At 44.0% G+C, this 22,035-nt stretch overlaps 1 pseudogene; it reads right to left on the reverse strand.

The window, feature by feature from the left end:
* Positions 1-7,196: 7,196 nt before the first annotated feature.
* LOC139022642 (sterol 26-hydroxylase, mitochondrial-like) overlaps positions 7,197-22,035 on the reverse strand; it is a 22,695-nt pseudogene continuing 7,856 nt past the window's right edge.

Genomic DNA, 22,035 nt, shown 5'->3' on the forward strand with positions numbered 1-22,035 from the left:
GGCCCTATCTGTGGAAAGAAGCCGTTTTTTCACGTGCCCTGGCGAGAGGGCACCTGGCCAGTAGCCATGCGCAGATCAAGGGGCAGAACCACGAGGACCTCTCACAATGAAAAATCTGGAACAATACATACAATATTACCTAAAAATAAAAAGGAAAAAAAAAAAGAAATAATTAAATAACGAGTAAAGAAGACAATATAAGACGACGTCCACACCCACCAACCACCACGCTCTCCCTCTCTACACTTCCCCCCACGCCCCCCCCCCGCACCCAACTCCGCGCTACTCCTGCCCTGCGCTCAACCAACACTCCACCCGCGCCAACTCCACCTGCTGCTTCCGCTGCTTCCTCCTGGAAACGGCGAATACCGCACGCGCGCGGCATTCTATCCGGCGCCGGCTCCCACGTCCCTCCCACCTTCCGCTGCCTAACCCCCCACCGCGCCCCCTCCCGCGCTTGCTCACCTCATCCCTCCAAGCGACGTAATCCTTCCAACACAACACACTGCTTAACTGTCTCTGTATACCTCATCCAGACCCTGACAGTTTCCAGCCACACGAGCCCGACGGCGTCGATAGCTTCTCCTTCCCCCCGTCGCGATGGGTTGAAGAGCCAGTGTGTTTTGGGCTACTGGGCTGCCTGTGCTTGCACCATGATGGGGAGTGAAGGCCGTACGCCGCGGAGACAGCTCTGGTGGCACAACGACCAAGGGAGCAGCCCGGATGACCGGTGGAGTTTCTGGCAAGCTTGAGGAAGACGGAGGACAGCCCTGCCCCTGCGGTCCCCCCGAAGGCGACATCCCACTGTGGGCCCCCCGACAGCCGCAAGCGCCCTGACGCTAAGTCCAACTGAGCCCCGACAGTTTTTCAAAAAGTCCATTTCCCGAGTATACAGGGGTCCTGCACGCTGCTACCCACACCGGACACCCCACAGTTCTCCCCCCCACTTTCACAGATAAGCTGACACTTCCCTAACATGGCAGCTCCCCCGTGACAGTCCGTAGCTGACAAGGGTCGCTGCCACCCCGCACCCCAACAGTAGGATGTCTGGTCCACCAGCGGTTACTGTGAGCCCGTTCGACCAGGGGCCAAACATTCCACCCCCTCTACCTTGACGATACTTGCAGAATCCCAACGGTGTACGTCCCACCACAACTACCGCTAGAAACACGCGGCAGCTACACCCTGGCGGGAGCAGTCCCCACCCTCTTGTCTGCCTGGCTGGTACCTCCTTTCTTACAGTGGTTCGGGGGCGGGGGTGGCCCGCGCGCCCCCCTGCGCCAGACGCCGTTGTCGTTTCCCTGGTGACGGGAATCTGCCACACTTCCGTGAATGTGGCCCAGGGTTGCCAACAACCCCAGCAACAATAGGAGTTGAGCTGACGACGCGACGTTGCCTGGAGCCCCTCTCCAGACAAGCGAAGCAGTCTTGCTACCGCCCAACTCGTCAACCACTCTGGTTTGTGACCCTGCACCCCAGCCACCGCTGCCTCTCACCTCTGGTTGACTGGTAGACTTCCACCTCACTCCCTCATCCCGCAGGATCACCTCCCTCTTCCTGCTATCTCCAGGCAGCCCGCAGAGATGGTGGGTCCGCCATCTGAACATGCTACCCAGTTCGGTGGAAGAGAGCGCTCTAATAAAACTGTCCCGTGCCAGCTCGTCTTTGCACCCCAATCGGCATGAAAATGCAAAGCCGCCTGTCAGGCTCAGAATACCACTTGCCAACGCCTTTAATATTCTCCCGAAGTCTCTTTTTGTTACACAGTTCAATCCGCACCTGGTGGCTGCGCGTCGCTGCCGAAACTGGCCCCCCAATGCCTTCCACTAGCGCACCGTAGTCGCCCCTATCTTCGGGGCTAGCGTTAGGCAGGCATGCCGACGCCTCCTCCGCAGGCTCAGGGCAAGCTTGTAACCTTTCGTCTCGTCAGACCCACCTCCCGGCTGCTACCAACAAAAACTCAATGAGTGAAAAAAACGTCCCATTACCTTGTCCATTGAACTTTGTAGTTTAGCGCACCGTGGCTAATGCAAAGGCGCTCCATCTCTGTTTACATAGCAGGCCAGCCATTTTCCGCACCCGGTGAGGTCGATATCCCGTCGCCGTGACGTTCTGCCTCGAGCGATTGAAGGAAACCCCGCCAGTTCTGCCATCTTGACTGACTGAACAATTTTAACTCGCCGCCCAAGTGGCTCTCAAGCCCCTCTACGGCAGTCGCCGCCTGAACGCCTCCCGACCGGGTACCCCGAGCCACAACGGCACTTTGTCCGACTTCTTCCCTTAAATTTTCCGCCTCGGCCCCAGCATCATGACGTAGATGCGAGTCACGCGTAAAGCCAACCGGCCTATTACTGAACAGCTAACTCGCTAGTCTCGATCCCGGTAGTTCAGAAAGCCACTTCTTACACCAATGTAATGACCCGACTGGGTCATTAAAGAGAAAGAGACGACTCTAGGTGTACAGTTAGAACACAGTTCATATCCATAAACTGGGCTATTGTTCAGCCACAGCCCACGGCCGCTAAATGACCGAACGTACCCACAATTACATGTGAGTTAAGGTCACTCTCATATGAAAGATTCAAGGCCAACAGAAGAGAGAGAACATGACGACAGTAATCCCTATTATGCATTTCCAAATCCCCACGGTATTACCCATCATTACCCCCCAACCTTTCCATCTTCCTGACATATTTAACCCCTTGCTATAGCCAGGAGAAACGCATCACACACCCACAAACACAGAAACACGAATACCTGGTCGTTACACGATACTGGTAGAAATGAAGGGCACATTTGCATTGTATTGAGAGGTGCCTCTGGTCCTCCTTGTTTGTGAATACCGTTATTGAATTGACAACTTCCCATATGTTCTGGCACTTTTGAGACAGTTTTGACAAGTATCAGCATTTATAGGTTTTAGCATGCATTTTTTTTTCCAGGAGAGGTATTGTTGAAGTTAGATGATTTGAAAGGCAAAGAAAGCGTGCACACAAAAAGAGTTTTCATTGGTATTTCCTGATTCCCACACACAGTGTAGGATCTAATTTGACCTGTATTGTTACGAGCATAATAATATCATGCCGGCAGAAACAAGATTTCAATTAATGTTGCTTGATCAGGGGCGTTAGGCTTTTAGTGCCAAAAGTAGCACATGGAAACGGGTGAGATGACGTGATTTATAACCATGTTAGTGTGGTTTCAGGTGGAAGTATGTAAAGCGCAAAGCTCATACGTTGCGATTCCCGGCGAGTGGCAGGACCACATTCTCAGCAACAAAAATAGTGGGAGGTAACTCGAAAGGAATGAATACAGGGAGTAGGAGCTATCTAGCATATGAACTCTTTACCGCCCCATGAAACGCCCTACCGTGGGCGGGGTGGCGCGGGAGCTGTGTTGTTGTTGTATTTTGCATGTCCATGAGGGCATCCATTGTAAAATAACGCATGAAATGGCTCAGCATGTCACATTTACATTTCTCCTTAGATGTGCTATATGTTCCACTCCTGGTGCAGTGACCAATCCCCTAGCATGAGGCACCAACAGGCGGCAGTAGAGAACATCTGACGTACAAGGAACAGCTGTGACTTATTAATTGGTTGTGAATGGTTGTGCTGAGAGAAAGAGTCATTTATTATTGTTTATATCATTTGTTCTTAATTAGCAAGTCGGTAATTATACAAATTCTTATTTACCTGAAGCGCTACAGCCGCCAAACGCCGGACATACGCAGACAATGTGGTCTCATCCTGCTTCTAGGTTTGTATCCCAATCTACGGGTCGGTTGATGAAACAGCCCAGATTCGAACCAGTGGGTGTCTGTAGTGACGCCTCTAGCACTGAGATGCAGTGTCTTGTATACGCAGTTTCGGCCCGCACTCGGAGCATGAGACAGATTATTGATAGACCCACTGTACCACAAAATGAGGTGGAAACCAAGCTCTACATCTTTTTAACTTTTTAAAAGTGTCTAGTGTCCAGTGATTTCAAAAACACCAATGTAAATAATTAGATACCTGAATTATGCCTATTATTTCCCTCGAATCAATCATTCATCTACTAGTTCACATTCACAATAGCGTACTAATAGCCGCCTAGCGTTGAATGTGTGCCGGACAGCCCGAAGCGGACCCGCATGGGCACACACTAGGAGAGAGAGGGTGGGATTGTAAGTGCTGTTGAACGTGGGGCGAGTTCCAGTGAACGCGGGGTTGGGCTGGCACACGCGGGCGGAGACCTGGGCCATGGCACATGGGAAAGAGGAGGCAGGGGGGGCGGGGATGGGGGGGGAGAAGGCAGCGCAGGATGGGCACGACGGGAGGGAATAACCAACGGCATGGACGCAATCGAGCGACAAAGGATAATCAACGGACAATAGGGCAAAAATGATACGGGCCACTATAAATCTTGTAGGGGTAGAAATCAGCAACTTCCAGCACAAACCAGCTCGTAAGTGAGACCGACCTAACAAGAACATTGCACACACATAGAGAGGGGGAGGGGGGAAAACTTTGACTATTGAAGGATATATGATAATCATATTGGGGGGGAAAACGTAGTACAAAACAATAGGTGAAAAAGAAATTGTAGCGGCGTTAGGCTAGGAAGAACTTTGTTGGTGACGCGACCGCACCGAACACCACTTTTATGGTCCTATTTTATTTTTTGTTTTTTTTGTGTATTGTTGTGCGAGTCCACACAAAGAGCTATCTTTAACTTCGGCCAGAAGTTCCCAGTTGTAAATGCAGAACTGTTGCTCAACTGCTACCTGCATTAAATAGAAGGTGAAATAAATAAAATAATATTATGTAAACATTTTAAATTTTAAAACTACATTTTTTAATCGCTAACAAGGTAATATTTTAATACGATGTATTAGTTCTCTTGAAAACGTTTGTGCGTGTATTGGTTTGCTGTTATGTCTGAGTTTTTGTTTAATTTGCTTTGTTAGTTTTGGTGTTGTTGTGTTGGGGCAATATATTATACTGAAGAAAAAATATAAAACACCAACATGCAAACAATTCTACTATTTTACTGAGTTACAGTTAATATAGGGAAATCCGCAATTTAAATGAATTCATTAGCCCTTAATCTATGGTTTACACGGCATGACTGGCAATAGCAGATATGCAAAGTCTAAAAATGAGGGGCGTGGATCAGAAAAACAGTCAGTATCTGCTGTGACCACCTTTGCCTCATGCAGCATGACACCTCCTTCACATTGGATGGATCAGGCTGTTGAGTTGCCGTGTGGAATGTGTTCCCACTCCTCTTTCAATGGCTGTGCGAAGTTTCTGGATATTGGCGAACCTGAACACGCGTCGTGTACACGAGATCCAGAGAGCATCCCAAACATGCTCATTTGTTGACATGTGTGTGAGTAGCAGGGGGATGGGAGAAAACATTTTCAGGCCTCCAAAATTGTGTAAGATCCTTCGGACATGGACCGTGCATTATCATGCTGAAACATGAGTGGATGGCGGCGGATGAAGAGGCACAACAATGGGAATCAGGATCTCGTCACGGTATCGTCTGGATTCAAATTTCCATCGACGTAAAACACAATTGTGTTCGTTGCTGATAGCCTGCCCACACGAACCCCACCGCACAAACTGGGGAGCACTCTTTCACAATGACATCAGCTACACCGCGTTGCGCCACTAGTCATGTTCAAAACGAGGTCTGCGTGTGTAGCTGATTGACGTACTTGCCAAATTTTTTAAATATACGTTGGGAGGGACACCGTTTCTTTATTCCTTGATGTTATTCGAATTGAGAAAAACTGGCACCATTTGCTTGATGTTATCTAGGATGAGATGCCACTTAACCATACATGCTGTGTTGAAGGGAAGATTAACATCCAGTCATTGGGAGAGGAGGACATATAAATACCTAGGAACAAGCATCATTCACAACAAAGCTGCTCGCTTCGAAAAGGAACACCGAACACAGCCTTAAATTCAACAATGCTGTGCTTTACAGAAATGAGCAGTATTAATGTAGCACCCTTCCATCCTCCCAAGCATTTGATAATGAGCTTTATGAAAGTCCACCCTGCTTTTAATATTGTGCGGTGGTTTGGTGCTCTATGAAACACTAGTTAGAGCCCATTGTAATAAAAAACAGTGGGAAGGTCATTGGAGACAGCCAGAAACCCCTTAGTGACATCTATTAAAAAAAAACAAGGAAGAAGGGGGAACAAATAGCCTTGAACATTATGCACATACTCCATGACCAGTACAGTCCCTTACCCTCCGGACGCAGATATACTGTAGATCTGTCATACAATTCTAAGAGAGCAGCTTCTCGTTTTAATAGATTTGTTTATATATGTGTATATATAGCCTGTGATTGCATAGATTGCTTCTAATCTAATCTGTTAATGTTTCTGTGTTCTATTTTGCTATGTTGTTGTGTCTTGTATGTATCACCCCATCACCGCTCATGAAGTTCCCTCTTAGGGAATAAACATTTTTTGAATTGAATACTAGGGAAACATGACAGGACTTTTACTGAATATATTTTGTGATAAAAGACTTCAGTATGCATAAGATTTATCTAGTCTTACTATCCACGGCTTGAAGTCACCATGCTTGGTGGAGAAAATCACACTTTTTCTGTCGTTCTGACTAAAGGGAMTACAGCTATGACCGGAAGTTACTTTTTTGTAGCAGGTWAGGATAATTAACGTGMCAGGTTAGGATAATTTACGTGGCAGGTTAGGAGACTTAGGTTAAGGTTAGGAAAAGGGTTAGGGTTAGCTAAAATGCTCTCCTAACCCGCTATGAAAAGTCACTTCCGGTCATGGCTGTACTCTCTCTAGCCACAACCCTTTTCTGTGGCACGTTATATTACAGTAGCTTTATGCGCAAGTGTAACAACAGTGTAATATCATACTGTTACAGATTGGTGAGTAAAGTAGTAAAACAAATAGTGCACTGTGATTGCGAAACCTCATTATTGAAGATTCCCAGCAGTACAAGCTGTTATTCCACAGTAGCATCTCTAGTAGTGTTGAGGCTAAAAGGCCAGCGTCCCAAATGGCACCCTATCCACTATGGGTCCTGGTCAATATCAGTGCACTAGGGGATAGGGTGCCATTTTGGCAAAGTGCAAACTGTCTTATCAATCATTGCAATACTAGAGAATGTTCTCAAAAGAAATCTCTGTGAAAAGTACACCAATACATCACAAAACTGTCTAAAAGGCGATTTTATTGTGTTACATTCATTTAGAACATCTTCAATACCGAATCAACAGCATAACTTTGTAGGTAATTATACATTATAAATAGTATGTGCATTGTCATAACATAAAATAACATTTAAAATCATATAACTTTTAAAAAGAACATACAAATTAAACAGTGTTTATTAGCAACAAATAAACATACTCACACTGGAAAGCAAGACAGTTGTTAAATTAAACCTATCTACAGAAATAAATGTTAAAATAATGACAACACACTGTCAACAACAGGGTCTTACTGTGGTCTCGCTGTGTTGTGGTCATGATGTTACACATTTGTGGGTCACTTATTATTAAGGCATGGGAAAGTTAAGTGAGGTAAAGTAGTACACTTAGTGACTTGTCCATTAACAAGTGCTTGGTGACAGGAAGACTTACACAGTGTGTATACTAACAGAGATGAAGCGGAGTTATACTCTGCCCAAAATCTGTCCATGAAAATAAGCACACAAAGTAAGGAATGTTTGTATGGAGGCCAATCAGAGTGTCTAATTTGGTCATCAAATTTTTTTTTGCTAATTGATGCTTATTTGATTAAATATTTGTTTCTTGATGCTTCGGTTGTTACGAATGCACTGATATAAGTGGATGCACGTGGCATTTCGGGCTACTTTGTGTTGTGCCTGTGTCATAGAGATAGATAGATAGAAGACTCATCACGGATATACGCTTTGGCATATAGTATATGCTTTAGCATGGACATTGCCTTTGAGGGCTTCCACCATTTTAAAGTAGTCAATTGGGTGGGAATTCCTATGAGTTGGGAGTCCATGCTCTGTTGCAGCCGGCCGCGACCGGGAGACCCATGGGGTGGCGCACAATTGGACCAGCGTCGTCCGGGTTAGGGGAGGGTTTGGCCGGCAGAGATGTCCTTGTCCCATCGCGCACCAGGGACTCCTGTAGCGGGCCGGGCCCAGTGCACACTGACACGGTCGCCAGGTGTATGGTGTTTTCTCCGACACATTGGTGCGGCTGGCTTCCGGATTAAGTGGGCATTGTGTCAACAAGCAGTGCGACTTGGTTGGGTTGTGTTTCAGAGGATGCACGGCTCCCGACCTTCGCCTCTCACGAGTCCGTACGGGTGTTGCAGCGATGAGACAAGACTAACTACCAATTGGATACCACGAAATTGGGGAGAAAAAGGCGTAATTTTTTTCAACAAAAAATAATAATAACAAAAAATAAATATATAATAGAACAGATACAAAGATGAGTCCTCTATCTCTTTGGCCTGTTGTTCACACACATATCTGCCCTTTCATTGGCTAGAATGGCCTCACCTGATCTGGCTTCCTCCTTCATCTTTGAGGACATATATTTCCATTGGCACAGCGGTCACTTGTCTATCTTGTCAAATTTAATATACAATCTTTGATACTAATGTGGTTCATAGGGAAATTCCTTCTGCTGCCATTGGTTCCTCTTGCTACTGGACTGTCTATTAATAAACTGCAGGTTGATTGGGGTAGCAGGGACAAAGAGGTCTTGTGATTGGCTTAACTGTGGCTCTGGCAGGATCTGCGCGTATTTCATAGTGTTTATCAACTGGGAGGACAGAGAGAGGAAAACATGTTGACATTAGTATGTTATTGTCCTAGTCTGAGAGAATATCAGCTATCCATGTGTTCAATGGAAAGAATATACTGTACATAATAGATAAAACAAAAAAACTCATGAATTACACAATAACCTAGAAATATGAACTCTCCTAATTGGGAAATTAATGACAATGTTATATCCAATGTGTCTTGACAGTTGAAACATTTACAGTAAATAGATCATGTGAAAGTCATTGTTTTATCCATATTATGAATAAAACATATGAGAACACTATACAGGTCTGAAAGGCTGGAGGTTTGAAAGTACAACTCCTTCCAACAATCCAAGTTAAGTTAATGATACATATTCCTTGCCGGCAGACAGATTCATGGTATCACCATGTATCCAGATGGGATGAATAAGACCAAAGGTGAAGGTCTGGTCTGCCATGTTTTCCTTCCAATGCCAAAGCTAACAGAGGAACACCACAACAAGTTGAACCAGATTCTAAAGACTGTTACTACAAACTAGAGCAACACTAACTAACTTACTCAATGTCCTGTTTTGGGGTAAACAGTAGGTTAAACTTACTGTAGCTTTAACCTCTCACCTCTAGAGTCACTGTCAAATGAAATATGAAAATTGTGTAGGAAATGTATTATAGACAGAGGATGCTGTATTGACCCCTGACCAATACCAGATGCAGAAAATCTAGCTTTGTAACAAGTGGTCAGCATCCCAAGCTACTATTACAGTCCTACATAACAACAGAAGAATGCTGTTTAATGAAGGGTAGTACTGAGCAGACTGAGTATACATGTGACATCTCCAGCTCGGCCACCCTCCGGCCCAGGCAGGGCCGGACCCCGAAACCGAAGGGCACTAGCCGAAGGGGTGCTGGTTCTTCTTGTCTTCCCCCCGGCCCCCACGGAGCCAGCGCTCTGGCAGGAAGGCATAGGGCTCCGGGAACACTGTCTGGTCATAGGGCACGGCATAGTGGCACAGGTGGAACAGGGTCTGGAACAGAGAGATGGAAAGAAAGGAGGAGAGAAGTATGGAGGGAGAGGACAGAAGAGAGGAGAACAGTCAAACATAGTCGCTCTCTAACTCTGATTAGTCGTATACTGTATAAACTGTTTGGTATGAGCGATATTGACAAACCAAAACTCTACCCTGGATTTGAACTAAATAAAATATTGAATGGTGAAAGTGCAGTGATATCTCTGGATAAAACTGAATATACAAGTGTGATCGGATCTCCTCTACATACAGGATGAAAAGAAAAGTAGTTTCAGTTCACCAAGCAACAGCAACCATTTCCAACAGTACAAGATGACAAAAGTAAAACTCACATTTTTGGGGAAGAGGTGGTCTCCCACAACTATCTCATTTTCCACATTGATGCGGGCATTTCCAGGTACTACTGGGTACATCCTGAGGAGGGAGTATACAAGAAAGTCACTAGGAGTGGAGAGTGTAGTGGAGTTTGTTTCGACTGCAGAGTTCATGCTACAATATAGCGCTATGTGGTACATCTTCAGAGAGAAAGGGATTGGCTCCATTTGACTAATTAACAAGAAATAAATCATTAAAAAAAAAACTATACATAAGCACATTGGCGTATAATTAATTAACAACTCATTATAATTCATTATGAAGACCTCTTATGAATATAATAACTTTAATAACCCATTATTAATTTTATTAATTAGTGAATTTACTGAAAATGACCTGAGTGGGGATGACAGATGACTAACAACGTACCGTAGTGTCTCCCTGACAACAGTCTTAAGCCAGGGCATTCTGGCGATGTCATCACTAGTAGGCACCTTGTCCCCCGGGCAGACACTGATCACTTCCTGGTACAGCTTCTCCTGGATCTCTGGCTCCAGCCATGTGGTACAGAGACCACGAGATGGTGTTGGATGTCTGGAGCATCCAAAACAATACATAGGAATAGGTTGTAAGCTAATAATTGTACTGATACTGTTAGTGCTGCTGTAACTGTACATGACGTAGGTGCAATGTGGTTATGTTGCAAAGGTTCAAACAAATCACAACCTAAAGTGGCTGAAATTAAGAAAAAAATGCCCCCACCAGCCATCCCCCTTTCCCACCTGTTCCACCCTACTGTGAAACAGCTCCTCACTGGTATTTTCACGACAAGAACACACACACACACACACACACCCCTCCTCACCGTGTCGACCCCAGCCAGCAGTAGCTCAGTGATGGAGCCCAGTATCTCAGTGACAGACATCTGTTCGCTGACAAGGAGTGTGTGAGGTACTCTCCCTGTACCGGCTGGCCCAGACGCACCCTCTCCTGGATGTCCTCCATCTTCTGACGCACCTGCTTTTCCGCTGCATGGGGAGAGAGCAGAGGTCAGAGGATATAGCAACCAGCACAAAGACAATATAGATGCTTAGGGTGAGTCTCAAGTCTTTTCTCAATTCCTTGTGTAGCAGATAGGGATCTGTGAAACTCACTCCTCAGCCTGAAGTGTCCCACTTGCTTCTGCAGAATAGCTTGCGTTTCGTGGTACAACTGGGTAAGACGCTTCAGGAGGGCAGTTACAGGTGTTTGCAAGTGAAGGTCCTGTGTTCAAGCTCATAATGAGCTGAATCAGGAGAAGTAGGACTCTAAGCAAAGCAGTGTGACATCCTTTACACTTGTATCTCTATCCTCGCCTTCTTCTCAAACCATCAAACAAGAGCAAGGAGGGCATTGGATGTTCTTCTCCCCCCTCACTTCCCTCTGCTGTTCTGAGGAGGAGGCAAGGAGAGGAAGCGAATAATCGAGGAAAGACTTCACCCCTGCTATGGACCTGAGTCATGATGGGATGTTATTTTTGCTCATGTAGGATATCTGCCACTAGATGGCGATATACTACAATGTAATATGACTTAGCCTATCATGCACCCTGAGCTCAACCCAACAAGCCAAGGATTGTCAGTGTGAACTTTGCTTATTGGGGCAAGTCTCTAGCCAGGAGCAGTGCACCTGTTTGATTTGCTTAGAGCTGAAACACAGCCATTGAACTTTTGAAACCTCTGCTGYAACTAAAGGAGACAGTATTGTAGGGTATGTGAGGGCACTCACTCCTTTTACATGAGAAATCAAATCAAATGTTATGTCACATGCTTCGTAAACACGGTGTAGATTAACAGTGAAATGCTTACTTACTGGTCCTTTTTCAACAATGCAGAGTTAAAGATAAAAAAAAATGTAAATAGTGACACAAGGAATAAATAAACAGTGAATAACAATAACGAGTAAAAATGTATTTGGCTATATACAGGGAGTACCAGTACCGAGTCGATGTGCAGGGGTAGCTATGTACAATTAGGTAGGATTAAACTTACTAGGCAACAGGATAGCCAATAGACAGTAGCAGCAGCGGGTAGCCATTTAATTAGCTATTTAGCAGTCTTGTTTAGCAGTCTTATGGCTTGGGGGTATAATGCTGTTCAGGGTCCTGTTGGTTCCAAAGTCAGTGCACTGGTATCGCTTGCTGTGAGGTAGCATCGAGAACAGTCTATGGCTTGGTTGGCTGGAGTCTTTGACCATTTTTTGGGCCTCCCTCTGACACCGCCTGGTATAAAGGTCCTGGATGGCAGGGAGCTTGGCCCCAGTGATGTCACCACCCTCTGTGGCGKCTTACGYTCGGGTGCCTTGCAGTTGCCGTACCAAACGYTGAGGCAGCCAGTCAAGGTGCTCTCAATGGTGCAGCTGTAGAACTTTCTGAGGATCKCTACAGCCCTGTCGATGTGGATGGTGGCGTGCTCGCCCCTCCATTGCCTGTAGTSTACGATAAGCTCCTTTGTCTTGCTGACATTGAGGAAGAGGTTGTTGTCCTGGCACCACATTGCCAGGTCTCTGACCTCCTCCCTATAGGCTGCCTCATCGTTGTCAGTGATCAGTCCTACCACCATTGTGTTGTCAGAAAACTTGATAATGGTGTTGGAGTCGTGCGCAGCCACGCAGTCGTGGGTGGACAGGGAGTACAGGYGGGGACTAAGCACACACCCCTGAGGGGCCTATTTAAAGGTCTTACTCACATCGGCTACAGGAGAGCGAGATCACACAGTCATCTGGAAAGCTCCTGCTTTCTTATGCATGTTTCAGTGTTGCTTTGGATAAGCGAACATATTAAGGCATGTGGCATATCTGGTATGGCTCGCGTCGCTGGGCAGCTCGCAGCTGGTTTCCCTTTTGTAATCGGGATAGTTTGCCAAAGCCCGCGTACAGGTGTAGTAGAATTTCGATCTTAGTCCTGTGATTGTGTTTCCTGTTTGATGGCTTGTCGGAGGGTGGACTAGCGGGAGATGTTCTTATAGCATGCCGGATTAGTGTGTCCCGAATCACCTTGAAAGCCGGACAGCCTCTGTAAGTCTTACCGATCTTAGCGTTAGGCGGATGTTGCCTGTAATGCCATGGCTTCTGGTTGAGGGTATGTACGTTACGCTAGGTCACTGTGGGATATTGTACTATCTGATTTTCTCGAGGGAACTTATTAATGAACGAGGACTTGATGTGGTGAAACTCTCTCAGTTATTGGATAACTCCCAGAGGAAAAAGATATTTCCAGGTTGTTTGCTAGCAAAACAGATCTGTAGCTTTAGCATCCGCCGTCTCAGAACCTGCTTGTATTGAGCGTTGTCACTAGTACTCCTGTTTGAGTTTTTGCTGTGTAAAGTTAGGAAGCCAGCGAGGATAGAGTTATGATCTGTGATTTGCCAAAGGGGGGGAGAGGACTGGTGGTCTCTGTGTACTTTCTATGGTGTGGAGTAATAGGTCATCTAGGAGGTTTGTCACGTAGTAGATTTGCACAGGTGACCATGCTGTGTAAAGCAATGACTTGAAGCACGATTTTGAGTTTCGTCTGCCATTAATTCACTGCGACAGCGAAGAGACATGCCTTCTAATGTGAAACTAGTTTGTGACATTTTCTTGTTGCGCTTAATGGCCACTTTAAGTCTAGCGTTGAGAAGGCTGGCTTCTATCTAGTGCCAAGCATCGGAAAAGTGTGCAATGTGTATGTTGTTGTTAATGATTGTAACATAGACATTCACAACAACATTAACACATTGTACCATTGTGCATTTGTTTCAAATGCGAAACGAGTGAGTGCCCTTCCAAATACCTTACATAGTTGGTAGCTTATAGATACTATCATCCCCCCTCACTTCTGCATATGTCAGTAGAGGTTACTTAAGTTCATGCTATGTGAATGTTTGTGTGTTACGTTGTGAAGGTTTTCTGGTTGTACCTTTTTTAAACTATTTTCTATACGTGCATGGAGCTGTGATGGCACAAATTAATTTCTGCGCAAATGTCGAAACATAGCATGATTCATTCTGGAAATCAAGGCTTCTGGAATCACTCACCACTTTGAAGAGGTGATCCAGACAGCCACAAAATGTTTCCAAACGGAGGTAGGGCCAGGTGGATTGGGGAAAGAGAACGATGATGGGGGGGAGCAGGCGAAACATCTTCTCCTACTGAAACAATGAACTTTCTGGCCGTCTCTTCAGAACCTCCTCATTCAGACAGCCCATACGGCTCAAACAGCACAGAACAGATTCCGCTGGGACCGAGACAACCAACTTCGGTTAGCAGTTTAATTGTATATAGATTAATAGATCTACACTTTTTGATATCCAAGCGCATCAATTCAATGCGTTAAGAAATTAGCAGTGATTTTTACTTAGAAAGTGCATGGTAAAGGGTAATTACACCAGTTATAACCTAGATACTTGTTTGTTCTTTAGACCATTCATGAGTATGATGACATTATGTTGAGGTTAGGTACATTAAAGCATTCAGGGATGGCAGTTTACAGAGTGTATGACGGTGATGATGTCACATCATTTATCTAAATCGCGATTATGCGAGCAAGACCATAGTATGTATCGAGAACAGGGTGTCAACTCCTTCCATGGAAGGGGCCTAGAGTCTGCGGGTTTTTGGGTTTTCCTTCAATTAAATTTCTAGACAACCATGTGAGGGAGTTTCTTCACTATTCATATACCTTAATTTTATTCAATCAAGTACAAGGGGAGAAAACCCACAACAGTTCCTCCGTGGAATTGAGTTTGACTCGTGATCTTAGAACATTCCAGATAGACATGTTTCATCTCTGCTTGCCCTGACCAAATGAATACACTTGTTCCTTTCAAAATTAAATAAGAACTTGCCTACCTTACAAGGTATAGTCAACGATCAAGCTCTCAGTATTCTACTCAACTTCCAAGGCTAAAGAAATCATATGCAATTACTTCTTAGGTCATCAACTTTCTAACAGACTATATGCCGTCCCACACCCTCACAATGCACCTTGTCCTTTCACATTCACACGTTTCTCCAATTCACAGAAACAGATACCAAAGACACAGAGGACACTTGCACCTGCTTGCCAGACGTAGAGTCAATAATTGACTAGATTTTACAGATCATGATTTGAGGACAGCTTTTTTAATACTTCATGAAGCAGATATCAGTTCCTCGATTGTTCTAAGATTTTCCTTTTTAATGCTAGACCAGGGGTTATTCAATCTTACCTACGAGGTCTGGACTACTTCTGGTTTTCTGTTCAAACCCGTATAATTAATTTGACCCACTTGGTGTTCCCAGGTCCCTGATTAGACAGAACAATTATTTAAAAAGCAGTGGAAACTGGCTTTAGAGGTCCAGATTTGAATCTGATGGGGACTAGAAATTATTACAGACAGTCATTCCTCTGTAACCTTCAAAAGGCGAACTTGTAGGAGTTCGTCAGCCAGGTCGTTCACCATGACCCCTTCTTCCCATGGTCTCCCTGGCCATGCCACCTTGTCTTTATTGAAGTCTGTTGACAACGTCATTGATTGGCTGTTGGTGATAGGCTGATGAATGCTTGGCTCAGCATCCGCGAGTTCAGGATACTTCCTGATCCTGCTGCACTGAGCACCCATCTGTGTATAGACAAAAACGAAATCATGCTTTAACATGGAGAAGGAATGTTTTATACTGTATAGTAATTTGAAACAAAAGAACTGTTTCAGAGAGAACATGCAAACAACCCATAGGTAGGCAACCCTCATGTTGTGCTGTTTTCCATTGTTTAACTTTGAGCTCCATTTACACTTTAATCTAACATTTTCTACTTTAAACAACTTGTTATGTACAGAGGTAGGATCTTCATTTTGATCAATCTCTTTGTGCCTAGCATTTTCCCCACCACAGGAAATGCAGATTTGTGATTGTAGAATAAATTCACTGAACAAACCAACACTCTATGCCACTTTACCGTAATTTCAAACTTGTTTTGTGCCAATCTTGTGACAGGTGATTACCACTTGACATATTGTTGTGGTGCAAAAAGTGACACATCGATTTGAGCTGGAGTGTGTCAATTGGTGTTCGTGTTCATGCATAATCTATGACCAGATAACTATTTTACCTCATTTAGCCCACAAAAATCCCTATAGTTTTGTAAAGAAACTGTTTTCTGAAAAGCAATGTGCTGCGCATTTTCCTTTAAATTGTGGTTCCCACGTGGGCCAGCCCCTAGCGAATTTGGAGATTTCTAGCCCACATGGAGCCTTATGCCCTTCGCCATTTGAGTGACAACTAGCAAGATGCACACACAGCAGAGCGGGAGAGAGAGCGATGGACATTGCGTGCGCCATATCTGCCACATTATTGTGATGTAATACGTGTTTTTCCTGGACCACTTTTGGCTTGTGAGCGCTACTTTCAGAACTACTGACTAAAAAAGTATTCAAAGTACCAGAAAAAATCTCTTTAACCTATCCCCCAGATGTAGATACACAATCTTGCTTAGTTACAACCACTGGTTCAAGCACCGACATGATGGGATCATGCTGAGCGTTTTTGTCTAGGTTTTGTGTTTCATGTACAGTCTTTGCTCATCTAGGCTCTGTTATGCCAGGCCCATTGTTTCAAAGTGTTTGTGCTTGTCAAATTCTTGCGCATGTCTTGTGCATGTTCCTACTCTACACAGATATTTCACTGTGGTGTGGGACAAGCAACACAGGAATACACTACATACCAGTGGAGTGACACCCCCCCCCCCCCCCCCCCCCCCCCCCCCCCCCCCCCCCCCCCCCCCCCCCCCCCCCACCCCCCCCCCCCCCCCCCCCCCCCTATTCATACTCCACAAGACTTGCAACCAGAAGAACTCTTCCCAGTCCCTATACCAAAACAAATTCAGGCACGCACATTAATGATATAGGCCATGATAACATTAAACTCCTTGCAATCTCAAAATCACTCAAGCAAGCAGCTGCATGAGTACTTTCTGGTATTTGACCGTGGCTATTCAATTTCGCCGATAGTTTGGAGGCATTTTCAGAACATGCGCCAAATGTTAAACTGATTATTTAAAGCAACATTTGCTTTATTAAAAAACAGTAAAAACAGCACATCACAGCACAACGCCTCTGACCTAAATTGCTTGTAGCATTCTCCTCCTTGACAATATCTGGTATTGGGCTGAAGTTCAAGATAAGGTGTGCCCTGGCATTAGGATATTAGGCCTGTTCAGATGAAGTAATTGTAAGCAAAGCCTCTAGTAGAGAAGGATTTCAGGTCTGGCCCGTATTGATATGATGTCTCGCTCAGCTCATCTGACTAGCTGATGTCTTGAGAATCTCTCAGGTTGTTTAAAGAACATTGGTGCCAGTGACATTAGATTTCAGGGCCTGCCCTCAGTAGAATCAGAGTATTATTGATGCTATGGAATTGTTAGGGCTTAAAGGGTATGAAGTGTGTATTCTTATTTTTAAATGTAGGTAAGATAGTTCTGTCCTGAGTTTTACCTACAGTGCATTTGGATAGTTATTCAGACTCCTTGACTTTTTCCAATTTTTGTTACTGATACAAGCCTTAATTTCTAAAATGTTTGAAAATTGTTTTTTTCCAGTGGCCTAGGTCAAAGTTTACATACACTCAATTAGTATTTTGGTGGCATTACTTTAAATTGTTTTAATCGAGTCAACGCTTCGGTAGCCTTCCACCCTTCCCCATAATAAGTTGGGTGAAATTTGTCCCATTCCTCCTGACAGAGATGGTGTAACTGATGTCAGGTTTGTAGGCCTCCTTGCTCGCCACACGCATTTTTCAGTTCTTGCCCACAAATTGTCTATGGGATTGAGGGTCAAGGATTATGTAGATGGGCCACTTCCATACCTTGACTTTGTTGTCTTAAGCCATTTGCCACAACTTTTGGAAGTATCTGGTCAATGTCCATTGGAAGACCCATTTGCGACCAAAACTTTAACTCTGACTGATGTCTTTGAGATGTTGCCTTCAAATATATCCACATTAATTTCCCCTTCCTCATGAGCCATCTATTTTGTGAAGTGCACCCAGTCCCTCCTGCAGCCAAGAACCCCCACAACATGATCTGCCACCCCGCGCTCACGGTTGGATGGTGTTTTTCAGCTTTGCAAGCATCCCCCTTTTTCCTCCAAACATAATGATGGTCATTATGGCCAAACAGTTCTATTTTTTGTTTCATTCAGACCAGAGGACATTTCTCCAAAAAGTATGATCTTTGTCCCCAGTGGCCAGTTGCAAACCGTAGTCTGCTTTTTATGGTGGTTTTGGGCAGTGGGCTTTCTTCCTTGCCTAGCGGCCTTTTCAGGTTATGTCGAGTATAGGGCTCGTTTTATTGATGTTATATGGATACTTTATGTACCTGTTTCTCCAGCATCTTCACAAGGACTTTTGCAGTTGTTTCTGGGATGATTTGCTTTCGCACCAAAGTATTGTTCATCCTCTAGGAGACAGAACGCGCCTCCTTCCTGAGCGGTTGACGGCTGCGTGGTCCCTGGTGTTTATACTTGCGTACTTTGTATTGTACAGATCGGGTACCTTCAGGGCATTTGGAAATTGCTCCCAAGGATGAATCCAACTGTGGAGGTCCACAATTGTTATTTTCTGATGTCTTGGCTGATTTCATTTTGATTTCCCATGTATGTCCAACAAAGGAGGCACTGAGTTTGAAGGAGGCCTTTAGAAATACATCCACAGGTAACCTCAATTTGATCAAATTATTCCAATTATCCTATCAGAAGCTCATAAGCCATGACATCATTCTTCTGGGAACTTTTCCCAAGTTGTTAACTTCATATGGCTGCAATCCCTGCTAACGGGATTGCAGGCCATTGAAAGTGCAGGGCGCCAATTCAAAGAGCAGAAATCTTCATAATTTAAAAATTCCGCAGGACATGTGTTTTATACCATTTTTAAAGGTAATCTGTTGTTTATCCCACCAAAGTGTCCGATTAAATATGTTTTCAGCGAAAGCACTTACAACGCATTTATGTTTAGGTCACACAAAACCACATAAGCACAGCCATTTTTTTCCAGCGAAAGATAAGCTTTTACAAATAGAGCAGACATATGGAGCTAAATTAATCACTAACCTTTATGATCTTCATCAGATGACACTCATAGGACTTTCATTGTTACACAAATACATGCATGTTTTGTTGATAAAGTTCTATTTGATATAAAAACATCTGGAGTTTCATGGGAGTTACTTCACTTAGTTCCAAAACTTTCCAGTGATGTGCATAGAAACATCGTTTCACAGAAAATCACTCATCATAATTAGATGATAATACAAGTTTAACACCTGAATTATAGATAACTTCCTTAATGCAACCGCTGTGTCAGTTTCAAAAAAACTTGGTACGGAAAAAGAACCATGCTATAACTGAGACGGGAGCTCAGAACATTAGTAAATTAGCACATGTTGGCTGCAAACAGAAACCAGAAAATACATGATAAATGTTTTCCTTACTTTGATGATCTACTCATCAGCAATGCATTTCCCAGGAATCCGGTCCACAATAAATGCTTGATTTGTTCGATAATGTCAGTTATTTATGTTCCAATTAGCTACTTTTGTGTTAGCGCGTTTGGTAACCAATCCAAAGTCACAAAGCGCCCACTATAACGTGACGAATGTCAAAAGTTCCGTAATCAGTAAAAACTGTAAGACGATGTATTGCATCAATCTTTCGAATGTTGTTACATAATCTTGATAGTTCCAACGGAAAATGACATTGACTTTCAAGTTAGCGATGGAACGGAGCTGCTATCACGTGATCTCCCAAGTTGTTCATATGCGTGGTCAGTCATGGCAGTGGTCGACTCATTCCTGTCTCTTCGGCCCCCTTCAAATAGAGTCATCGAAAAGTTCTATTGACTTGTTTGACATTTAGATGGAAGCCGTAGGAAGTGGAAACACTCATCCATATCTTCGGCATGTATATTTCAATGAGACTTGGTTGAAATCTGCCACCTCAGAAAAATCCAAACAGGAATGGCTTAGGTTTTTGCCTTTGCCTATGAGTTCTTTTATACTCAGACATATCACAGACATAATTAAACAGTTTTAGAAACTTCAGAGTGTTTTTCTATCCAATACTAATAATGAATTGCAAATATTAGCACTAGACTGAGGAGCAGGCCGTTTACTCTGGGCCCTCTGTGCCTTTCATCCATGCTACTCAATACTCCCCTGCCAGCCATAGAAGTTAAGGCACAGTCAACTTAGTGTATGTAAACTTTGACCCAGGGAATGTGATCAGTGAATTATAAGTTAAATAATCTGTCTGTAAAACAATTGTTGCGACAAAATTATTTGTCGATGACAAAAGTGATGTCCTAACCGACTTGCCAAAACTTATTTGTTAACAAAGAAATGTGTGAGGGTGTGAAAAACGTAGTCTAATGACTCAAGCTAGTATATATACTTCTCGACTTCAAGATAATGTAGGAAAGAATGTATAAAAACAGATGTAGTTCTCTGTCTGTCTGTCTATTAATGTTATGTATTAATGTCATTTTATGTTTGTTTGGACCCCAGGAAAGTAGCTGAAGCTTTATGGGTAAATAAATACTTTAAATACTAAATAATCCTGGCTGTGCAATGACAGTAGCCTGATCATAGATTGTACTGTATAGCCAGCACCTACACTCTTAAAACAAATAGTTCCAAAATGGTTCTTCTGCAGTCCCCATKGGAGAACCCTTTTTGGTTCCTGGTAGAACCTCTGTGGAAAGGGTTCTACATGGAACCCAAAAGGTTTCTACCTGAAACCAAAAGCGTTCTACATGGAACCAAAAAGGGTTATTCAAAGGATTCTCCTATTGGGACAGCCAAATAACTTTTTGGTTCTAGATAGCACCTTTTTTTCTATGAGTGTATGRCCCTTGTCATGACCATAGGAGTTGGCACGGCCGCACAAACAGATCTGGGATCAGACTACAATGAAAGGGCCTGAGACTGGGTTTCCACTGTCTACTCACTCTGTGAGGGGCCCATAGGCGTGGTTCCTCAGCTCGCGGTAACTCCTCCAGTGGGGCATGTCCATGCGGGTGGGATGGCGGCCCTCCTGTCTCAACACCTGCTCAATCAGCTCAGCACTGGCCACGTTCACTATCACCAAGGGCCCGTACTTTGACTTCCACAGAGGGCCATAAATCTTGCTGTGTTCAATCTGGGGGAGAGGGGAGAAGAGCATAATTGCAGCGTGAGGCCTACAGTAAATGCAAAACAATTTATGGAATGGTTTTGATAAATTAGTGCATGCATGGCACATCTGGCTCTTCTGGAAAGTACAGCAAGACATAATAGTCCAAGATGTGAAGATAATAGGTTGAAAAAGGTATAACTGGCAAGGCTAAATAAGTTCAGGAGTAAAAATGTGCTTAACAAGTCACATAATAAGTTGACTGTGTTTAACATGATTTTTTGAATGACTAMCTTATGACTAACTTAAATTTAAAAAAGCAGACATTGAATATCCCTTTGAGCAWGGTGAAGTTATTAAYTACACTTTGGATGGTGCATCAATACACCCAGTCACTAGAAAGATAATGGCGTCCTTCCTAACTCAGTTGCCGGAGATGAAGGAAACCGCTTAGGATTTTCACAATGAGGCCAATGGGGACTTTAAAACAATTACAGAGTTTAATGGCTGTGATAGGAGAAAACTGAGGATGTATCAACAACATTGTAGTTACTCCACAATACTAACCTAAATGACAGAGTGAAAAGAAGGAAGCCTGCAACAAGGCACAAAAGTAAAACTGCAAWGAATGTAGCAAAGAAATTTGCTTAATGTCCAGAATACAAAGCTTTATGTTTGGGGCAAATCCAACACAACACATCACTGAGTACCACTCTTTGTATTTTAAATCATGGTGATGGCTGCATCATGTTAT

Source organism: Salvelinus sp. IW2-2015, linkage group LG2, assembly GCF_002910315.2.
Source record: "Salvelinus sp. IW2-2015 linkage group LG2, ASM291031v2, whole genome shotgun sequence".
NCBI classification, from domain to species: domain Eukaryota; kingdom Metazoa; phylum Chordata; class Actinopteri; order Salmoniformes; family Salmonidae; genus Salvelinus; species Salvelinus sp. IW2-2015.